The sequence below is a fragment of the Marmota monax genome, unplaced genomic scaffold (assembly GCF_021218885.2).
Source record: "Marmota monax isolate L192 unplaced genomic scaffold, Marmota_monax_Labrador192_F-V1.1 WCK01_AAM20220418_F8-fsc00105, whole genome shotgun sequence".
Lineage (NCBI taxonomy): Eukaryota > Metazoa > Chordata > Mammalia > Rodentia > Sciuridae > Marmota > Marmota monax.
The window spans coordinates 4,926,644-4,936,172 of NW_026692947.1; the positions used below are offsets into that span (position 1 = coordinate 4,926,644).

The 9,529-nt window shown below is 49.5% G+C and overlaps 1 pseudogene; it reads right to left on the reverse strand.

Annotated features, from left to right (window-relative positions):
• Positions 1-2,696: 2,696 nt before the first annotated feature.
• On the reverse strand, positions 2,697-3,772 carry LOC124097660 (glyceraldehyde-3-phosphate dehydrogenase-like; annotated as a pseudogene).
• Between the last annotated feature and the right edge of the window lie 5,757 nt (positions 3,773-9,529).

The following is a 9,529-nucleotide window of genomic DNA, read 5'->3' on the forward strand; positions in this document are numbered from 1 at the left end:
GAAGGCTGCTTATTGGGCAGCTCACCTCTGCGCCACGCAGGGCCAGGCTGAAATCGCGGGCGCAGGGCGTAGTGTCCTCCCCCTACACCACCCCCGCACCCTCCCATCCCACCCCCGCGTCCCTCTCCACCCCCGCTCTCTGGCTGGCGAAGGCTGGCGAGGGCTCCGGGCGCTCATTGTGCAGGCAGCTGGCACCAGCTGGGAAGGGGAATTAGCATAACAAAGAGCCGAAGCGAGCGCGGCGCGGCCCTGCGGGGGCTCTGCAGAGCGCCCCGGGCTCCGAGGAGCCGCGCTGTCACCAGCAGCAGTGCGTCCCCAGCCATGGGGCAGGAGACCTTCTTTGCCCACCGCTGGCGCACACTGCCTGGGTCTGGGCGGCTGGACACGCCAGGAGAAGACAGTGCGTGTGGGTGTGAGCGTCCGTGACAGCGCCAAAGTGTGTATGTGGATGTGGATGAGTGTCAATCCCTATCAATATGCGTCTGAGCGCGTGTGACCGTGTTCCTACGTGTGAGTGCAGGTGGGAAAGGCTCAGCTGCAGACGACAAGGGACCCAGCAACTCCCTTCCCTCCCGCCCTGCCCTGGAAGACCTCTTTGTTTATTCCTTTCGGAAAGAGCGCTCGTTTTACTTACCTCACCAGTTCTTAATCCTGGCTGTACCTCGGAAACCCCCGGGGAGCTTTTACAAAACCCCTAGGCCCAGGCTTTGCCCTGGAGAATCAGGACTAATTAGCCTCCACTGAGACCCCCCCAACGTGGGCGGTGATTCCAAGCGACTGCTGGGCTGGGAACCGCGGAGCCAAGGCGCTGACCTTGGCCTAGAGCGAGTGCGGAGCAGGGAAGGGCCAGCTGAGCCTTGGATGTAAGGCCTTGAAGTTTGTCCTTTACCCTCACTGGCCGAGGTCAAGTGCACCTTCTTTGGCTGCACAATTTCATTACTACATGTAAACCTTCCAGCAGTACCGTGGGAAGAAAGCTGGCTCAGGAAACGAAGGCTCAGTTGTGTTACAAAAGGTCACAAAGCTGGTATTTCGCCCCACAAAACTGGAACCCAGGGCTGTGGAACTCCAGAGGCCACCTTCTTCTCATTGTAATATTTTAAAATAGAAAATAAAATAAGATAAAAAGAACCCCCAAACACAGCTTTTAGATTGATGCCAGACCTTGAGTTGGCCAAGTCCCCAAAAGGACCCTGGGATGCCTGCGGGGAAGTGAGGGTCAGGCTGCCCCAGACACCACGACCCGAGAAAGCGGACATGACCCAGACAACGTCCCTAGAAGAAGCCCAGGACATCTCCAGCCACCTTCGACCTGGGTCTCCCCCTCCCTGGCCACAGATGTCACATAAAGGTCCCCGCCCAGCCTCTGCAGATTCCAGCTCCCAGCCCGCTCTGTAAGGAAAGAAAAGATGACAGCACCAGGGATTCGGGGTCCTCAGGGAGCTATCTGCAGCTACGCTGCGGTGGGCGGAATAAGGAGGAGGTGGGAGGAGCGCCCCAGCAGGGGATCCAGTACCTGGGGAACCGGGCACTGCCCCTCCGCGGCTCGGGCCTGGCTTCTAGGCCTGCCTCATTGCCAAGCTTACGCTGAACCGTGCATCTCAGAGCCTCTGACCCCCTTCGCGACGTGCGTCAGTTTCTTAGGCTCAGTTCCTCAACCCTGCGGAGAGGGAGGAGAGAAGTGAGATGAGCTGCCTGGCTCTGCCAGCCCCAAGCTGCCCCATTACTCAGAGAACTGTTTTCGATAGTGTAAGCGCTATGGGGAGCCTCAGCATGACCAAGTTCCAGAGAGACTGGGCTTCTAAGGCCACCCAGGCTCATCACCCATTTTTTACAGACCTGGAGATACAGGCCCACGTTGGTGAAGTGACTTTGGAGGTTTAAAAGCCTTCTGACTGCATTGCCCCAGCCTTGCTCCCGAGCACCAGATGCTTGCTTAACACGTTGAACCCAAGGGCTGGGGAAAGTAGCAGCCTTAGGAACGTGGGCAGCATCTGGCCCCTGAGGTGCCCAGGAAAGAGAGGGAGGGTTGGGACCCTTGATCCCCAGCCTCAACATCACCCATTGGAGTTAAGGAGACCAGCAGGTGAATGGGTGGCCTGATGGGGCTGCTGGTGGCTGCTTTTGTTATTAAGAGTTCAGAATTCTCCCAGGTTCTAACAACTGTGTTCACTCTCAATAAATGGTTTCTTAATAATCGTTTTAATTAGCAAAAAGGCTGTCTTATTAAAGCTAATTAAAGGCAATTTGGGAACCTTATTTTCATACAATCATAAAATTAGAGAAACAAGAGGCTGGAGAAATGGGGGATGTCTTGGTTTTAATGCAGAGGGGGCAGGGAGGAGCTGGGAAGAGACCCTAATTTCAAATCTGGCCTGTGGGGTAGGAGTGTTCAGTGGGTAGGCTGGAAAGCCCCGACTTGGATGTAGCTTCAGACTGAGCTGGGGACCAGGTGCAAGGAGGAACCTCTGTGCACATCCTCCAACTGGAGCCTCAGAGTCACTTGGACTATTCCTCTTTTTCTTCCCTCTGCTCCTGGTTTGTCAGTTCTTGCCCTCTAATTTTTACATAGTAAATAAAAGAAGGCACTACTGTTGTTCTGCTACCATTGCACCTGGCACCTTTTTTCAGGGTGGTTCAGTGGACTTTTTATTAAGGGTATATGACAGTAGGGCTCTCTAAGCCTCTCCCCTTCTTCAGGGGGTCCCAGATGGGAACTGGGAGGAGGGCGATTCTCTGTGTGTAGTCCTTGGGGCAATGCCAGCCCCAGCATCAAAGGTGGAATTGTGCATGTTGCTGTTAAAGTCACAGGAGACAACCTAGTCCTCACTGTAGCCCTGAATGTCCTTCAGGGTGTCGTTCGATGCCTGCTTACCACCTTCTTAATGTCATCATACTTGGTGGATTTCTCCAGGTGGCAGATCAGATCCATGACTGACACATTGGGGGTAAGCACACAAAAGGCCATGCTAGTAATCTTCCCGTTCAGTTCAGGGATGCTCTCGCCTGCTGACTTTGCAGTGCCTGTGGACACAGGAATGATGTTCTGGGTAGACCCGTGACATCATGCCAAAGTTTCTCAGAGGGGATAGCAAAGACTTCTGGGTCCTGAGTCCCATCACTATGCCAAACTTGTCATGGATGATCTTGGCCAGGGGTGCTAAGCAATTGGTGGTACAGGAGGAATTTCTGGTGACACTAAAGGAGTTGTTATGTTTAGTGCCTGTTACAAACATGGGGGTATCAGTGGAAGCCTCAGAGATGATGACCCTTTTGGCTTCATCCTTCAAATGAGCTCAGGCCTTCTCCATGATAGTGAAGACACCAGTGGATTTCACAACATACTCAGTACCAGCAACACCCAATTTGACGTAGGGAAGATCTCACTGCTGGAAGATGGAAACGGGCTTTCCATTGATGACAAGCTTCCCATTCTTAGCTTTGTGCCATTGAACTTGCCATGAGTGGAATCAAACTAGAACATGAGAACCATGTAGTTGAGGTCACTGAAGGCATCACTGCCGGTGACAATATCTCCAGCTGCTGGCAACAGCTCTGCTGGCCTATGTGCCTGCTCAACCAAAGTGTAATGTCCTGGCTAGGGTGTCTTAGCACATGAAAACAAGCACATAGACAATTGGTCTTCAATTCAAAGGAAACACAAATGGTCCCTTTGTTCACAGTTCATAGCACAGGCTTGGAGACAGACAGTAAGAATCAAGTCGTGGCCCTTAATTTTGCCAGAGCTGAGAGAAGTCCTGGTGACCAGGTGCCCAATGTGAGGCAAATTTGGTAACTCTGACTTTAACTATCCTGCCTCAGGGACATGACTCCCTGAAATGCAGAGAGCCACACCTGGCAGCTTTAACCTGCCAAGCTCCACTCCTGCCCAGAGGCATAGCTTCCATGCTTCCCCGGGGCATTCCCTCCCCAGCTATTATGTGACTGATTGTCCTAAATCACCAGCCTCAAGTGTGCACTTAATCTCCTGGCACTTTCACTGCCTTCCAGACTTCAGCCCAGGCCACATGTCAAACCCTACCTTCTGCTGTCTGGGGAGGAACCTTCTGCTTCATCTTGTCTGTCCTCTTCATGTCCTCTCCTGCTGGCTTACACACACCCCACCATCACACCACCAGCATTCAACCTTGCACTTAACCTAGGATAAGCTCTTCCTGCCCCCACATCTGCAGTCACTTCCTCTCAAGGCCCATTCAAGGTTCATGCTTCGTTGGAGCTGTCAGAGGGCCTGTTGCATGATATAATATGAGAATCATAGTTTTTTGATGGGGGTTGGAGGGATGTCTCTTAAGAAAGACATTATAAAGTAGAAATTCAGTTAGTTTTGGAATCTCAGACCTTTGTTACAATCCTGGCTTCACATAACTTTGTGACGTCAAGCAAATCCCTTGATTTCTCTAAGCTCTGATTTTCTCACCAGTAAAACGAGGCTAATAATGTTACCTACATAACTAATTGTGGATAAATAATGCACACAAATCACTCATAAGTCACCTTACGCAATGCCAGGCACATAATACTAATAGCTCTGTGATCATTGTCCTAGAGAGTCCCCCACTTAGAGGGATTCCCTGGTTATCTGAACTCCTGCCCCGCCTCATTCCTAGAGGTGCTAATGTCTCAGGGCCTGCTTGCTATCCCTTCTCACCAGGGTCCTTTGCAAATCCCTAGGGTGGGCTTCTTCTCTGGAGTTCACAAGCTAGTAGTATGTAAGCACATACTATAATCAGAACTCCACACAAGGAAGACGCGGAACAGGGGTCAGTTCCTTGTCTTCGTTCTCCAACCTCCATCGCCGGCTCTACCACTCTTCTCCTTTGATGTAATGCCTTGATGCCATCCATGCAAGCCAGGTCAGGCCTGGGATAGACACAGCACTTCCCAGGTGGTAGATTTCCTTCCTATGGCAGAATTCCACAATTTAATAGAGTTCTCCAGCAAATCCTGCCATAATCCAAGAATCCGTGCCTGTCCTTGAAGATGCAAGTTGATGCATACTTACATCGATTTTGCAAGGCAGGTCTTGTGCCTCTCTTTATATGTTGCTTAGACCACAGGACAATGAGTGGCTATGAGTCAGGAGGGGCTCCTGTCCTGCCCCCGCCCCCAAACTAGCATGCTTTGGATGAAATCTTAACCATGGCAAAAGTGACAATGGAGGAGGGACAATGAGCAGTTCCACAATACATGTACTAGTGTTTAGCTGCCTATTCTCAAAGTAATTGTTTAAGTAGAGGTCTCTACCTTGATAATAGCTATTATCACCAGACCTTATGTTTAGGAGGATCTCCTCATCAGAAGGAAATGCAAACCTATGACATTTGGATTCTAATAAGCAGCATGCTTTCACCTACCAGGGCTGTAATGGAAGCAGTCGCACTGTACAAATTAACCAGCAGTGTCCCACATACCAAGCACAGTGGTTATTTTCTCCATTGCAGCCAAGAAAGGGACTTGTTTCCCAACCCTGAGCATCCGCAGCTATGTCAGCCCCACCACAGCTTCCGCTGGGGCTGGAGCTACTCTGACATGTATGATTAAAGCCCCACGTTATATGGCAGTGGCTGCATTTTCAAGGAGACGAAGAAACCGCACAGGACCCCTGGGGCAGGACACAGCGCTGCTCCTCAGAACATTTCTTTTAAAAAAGTTGTCATGAAATCCAATTAACCAGCTGGAAGGCCAGCGTGGGCAGGCCTCCTCGGGGTTAATAAATAATAGAACATGCCCTGCATTGGAAAGGGTATCTCTCTTCTCTAAGCTTGCAGGCTGTGACAAGCCCTCCTGGCAGGAGGAAACTCGTACCACCACCACCCCTGGTCCTTGGAACTTCTGTGGGTCCTGCAGTAGGTAGGACCCTTAGGTAGGTGACCTAGAGTCCTGGGGGCACCTCTCCCATCCATCCATCATGAGTCACCAGTTTATCAACCCATCCTGGGGAGGGGAAGGGCTTGTGTCTTAAGGGAACAGAATATTAGAATGGGGTCAGAGACTCTGGTTCTAGCTCCAGGTCTGTCTCCTTCCCAGGTAAACTATTCAGAGGCTTCTGTTTCCAGCCCCATTCTGTGAGGTGGGCATAGAAGGCCCTCCTCACTCCAGAGCTGATCCCCGGGTGGGCCCTCTGCTTTGGCTAGGCCAGGCCACCACTGTTCCACAGAAATAAAATTTGAACCATGGATATGATCTTAAAATTTCTAGTAACCTCATTTAAAAAAAAGAGGAAGTTCAAAAAAGAAGGTGACATTAACTTTAATAATATATTTTATTTAATCTAATATATGCATAATATTGTCACTGTAACATGGAATCATAAAATTCTGAACAAGATATTTTATATTCTTTTCAGTGTTGTAATGCCTGAAACCTGGTGTATGTTTTATATTTACAACACATATCAATTGGGATGAGACACATTCAGGTGCTCAGGAGCCACATATAGCTAGCGGCTACCATTTTGCATAAGGTCAGTAAATTTCCTCATAGTCCCTTGTACAGGGATTCATGCAACTCCTGTCTTGATCATAACCACTTTCTCTGCCCTCCCTGCCCTCTGGGTACCATATTCTTGTTTCTTAGGGGCTCCTCAGCCCATTCCTCTAGTTCAAAGCAGGGAGAACACTGAAAGACATTAGAATCTGCTATCACTCACAGCAACTGCCCAGCGGAAACTCCCAGGGACCAGAGGGTCAACATCCTGAGGTGGACATGCTGTGGCCCATGTTCTCCTGCTTCATCCACCCTGGCCTGAGCTGGAGGTTGTGTGGGGCCATCCTAGAGCGAGTAGAGCCAGGAAAGGCAGACAGGGGTGGAGGACTGCATAACAGCACTGTTCCCAGGGTGGTGAGGGCTTTTGTTAGGAGGAGAGCGAGGATCCTTTAATCCTCTGTTACCAATGTGGGTGGCAAGTAAAGTCTTGTCAGGGAGAATACTGGCAGGAAGGTGAGCCACATGCCTGAATAATCGCCGGCTCTACCACTCTTCTCCTTTGATGTAGTGCCCTGATGCCATCCATGCAGGCCAGGCCAGGCCTGGGACAGACACAGCACTTCTCAGGTGGTTGTGACTGGATGTGGATGTCCGTGGCCTCTAATCAGGTTGCAGATGGTTCTTTCTACATGCTTCACAGCTGAGAACATCCCAAGGAGGATACTAATCCTGGGTTCATATATTCTGAACCCCAAATTTAGATATATGGTTTGAGAAATAGGAGTGTTCTAGGGATGACACTGTCTCACTATGCCTGTCCTTCCCCGATTGCTCTCAGGGAATAGCAGTGGATGAATGAGCACAGGACTGTCACAGGCATGGAGCAGGGTCTGACTTAATCAAGCAGCCATGGTCAGTGGGTTAAATAGAGGGTGCTGCAGGAAGCAGAGAGCTCTGGAGGAAGTGATGTTCATGGGTCTGAACTTCAGAACATGAAGCAGCTTCAAAGAGGCACCCGAGAGGGGAAAGGCCCACCCATTTCTAAGGGGTGACATCACTGGGTTCTAGTTCTCAGGCCCTGGAGTGGTACCAGGGATTCTGACAACTCTGGCCTGATGTCACCACCATCCCCTAGGCTTTATAAAAGGCAACTGCCTAAGTTATTCCTTACATTTACAAAAAAAAAAAAAAAAAAAAAAAAGTTCACCTCTGCTACAGTATAATTCTAACAGTGCTATAGGATTGGCAGGGTGGCTTTTATTAGCATTTTAATACAGGTGAGAAAACAGGCTCAAGAAAGAAATAGACTCTTTTTCTAGGGGCAGAACCAAATTGAGCTGGCAGATTTTTCCAGCACAGTTTTCCAGAATCATTGCCCCCAGGTGACTTTAAAGCAGGGATCTTATAATTTGGAGATCATTAGATCCCTTTGGGACTCTGATGGTAAAACAATTTTGAATCTTCTTGATGAGTAAGTGAACTTGAAACCAGGCACTATGGCATATAACTATAATTCCATCTACTTGGAAGGCTGAAGTAGGAGGATCACAAGTTTGAGGTCAGCCTGGGTAACTTAGGGAGGATGGCAAGTTGCAGATCAGCTGGTTTCAAAATTAAAAACCAAAAGGGCTGGGGATGTACTCAGTGGTATAGTGCTTGCTAGCACACATGAGGCCCTGGGTTCAATCCCCAGAATCAAAGAAAAGGAAGGAAGGAAGGAAGGGAGGGAGGAAGGGAGGGGATGGGACTTGACAAAGTACTTCTTGAAATCTTACAGAAAATATGTATTACCACCACCACCACCACTCCTCCCTCTCCCCCCGCCCTTTTTTTTTTTTTTGCAGGAGTGGGGGTTGTGTGAGAGTTGGAGACAGGAGGAAAGAGGATCATATTTTTAATGGCTAAGAATTAGTAATCCTGTCTCCCTCCTTCCTTTGGCAGATGAGGGAACTGAAGTCCCCACAGTCAGTGATTTGCCCAGGATTACATTAGCCTCAGAGCAGAGTTGGGGACTGGAAATCTGAATTGGTCTGCCCTTTTCACTAGACACCAATCTAATGAGGTCTACAGATGTCTGAGCTACTCATGGCTTCAGGGAGCCCTGGCTTGGGAAGCACCAAGCCCCTGAACAGAGAGAAGAGACAGACTGACATGTTTGTCACTGCCTCTCCACCCGTAGCTGCTCAGTCAAGATGCTGCCTTCTCTGGACATCATTGTACCTTCCTGAAAGACAGAGACAACTATCTTCTCCTGAGCTCCCCACTTCTGAGGAACAGTGTGAAGACGCAGGGAGAGGAAATGTGAAGAGCTGGGGCAGGAGAGGGCAGGAGGAGGGACGTACAGGTGGGAGCCAATAAGTAAAAGCAGGTAGACTGAGGCTGGGGCTGGACACTGGGGAAATAGAATGGCTTTATTTTATGTTCTCATTTCATTCTCTGGGGCCGAATTTCCCCCATCCTTCATACTGCATGCATGTGACAAAAGTCTCCTGAAAATTTGCCCCTGAAGTATAAGAATTGACAGGACCCTTCTTTGAAAACAATGCAAACATAAAGAGCTGGAATCCTGCTCCCTGGTTTAAGCATGATGGGATTTAGTAAGGATACTGGGAGAACTGAAGAAATGACTTCAGGCGGAGCTTCTAGGGTGACTCCCAGAACCTTAGCACTGGTGTGGCTGCCAGCAGAGCTCTTGCCCTGGTCAGGAACAGAAAAGCTGCCAATCCCTACCCACACTATGCCTACTGTGACCGTGCCAGCAAAAAGGGATGACCTGGTCCTGCCATGTCCCTATCCCCAGGTAACTCTTTTCTGAGTCAAAGATTGAGTTGGATTGGTGGGGCTGGAATCACTTACCTGTTCCAGCAGCAACAGAAAATGGAAGATGGACGCAGTTTGTTTTAGGAAGGTGGGATGTGTATTCTCAGGAACTATCAAAATACCAAGAGGGTGTTGCAAATATGTGGGTAACCACAAATGACATCTATTTGTGACATTTGCTCCTTGGGATGCTGAGGATATAGTCCTAAGAGGCTTCCTGTTTTTTTGACGCCTCTCAGTTTCATTTGAATAATTAAAAAAT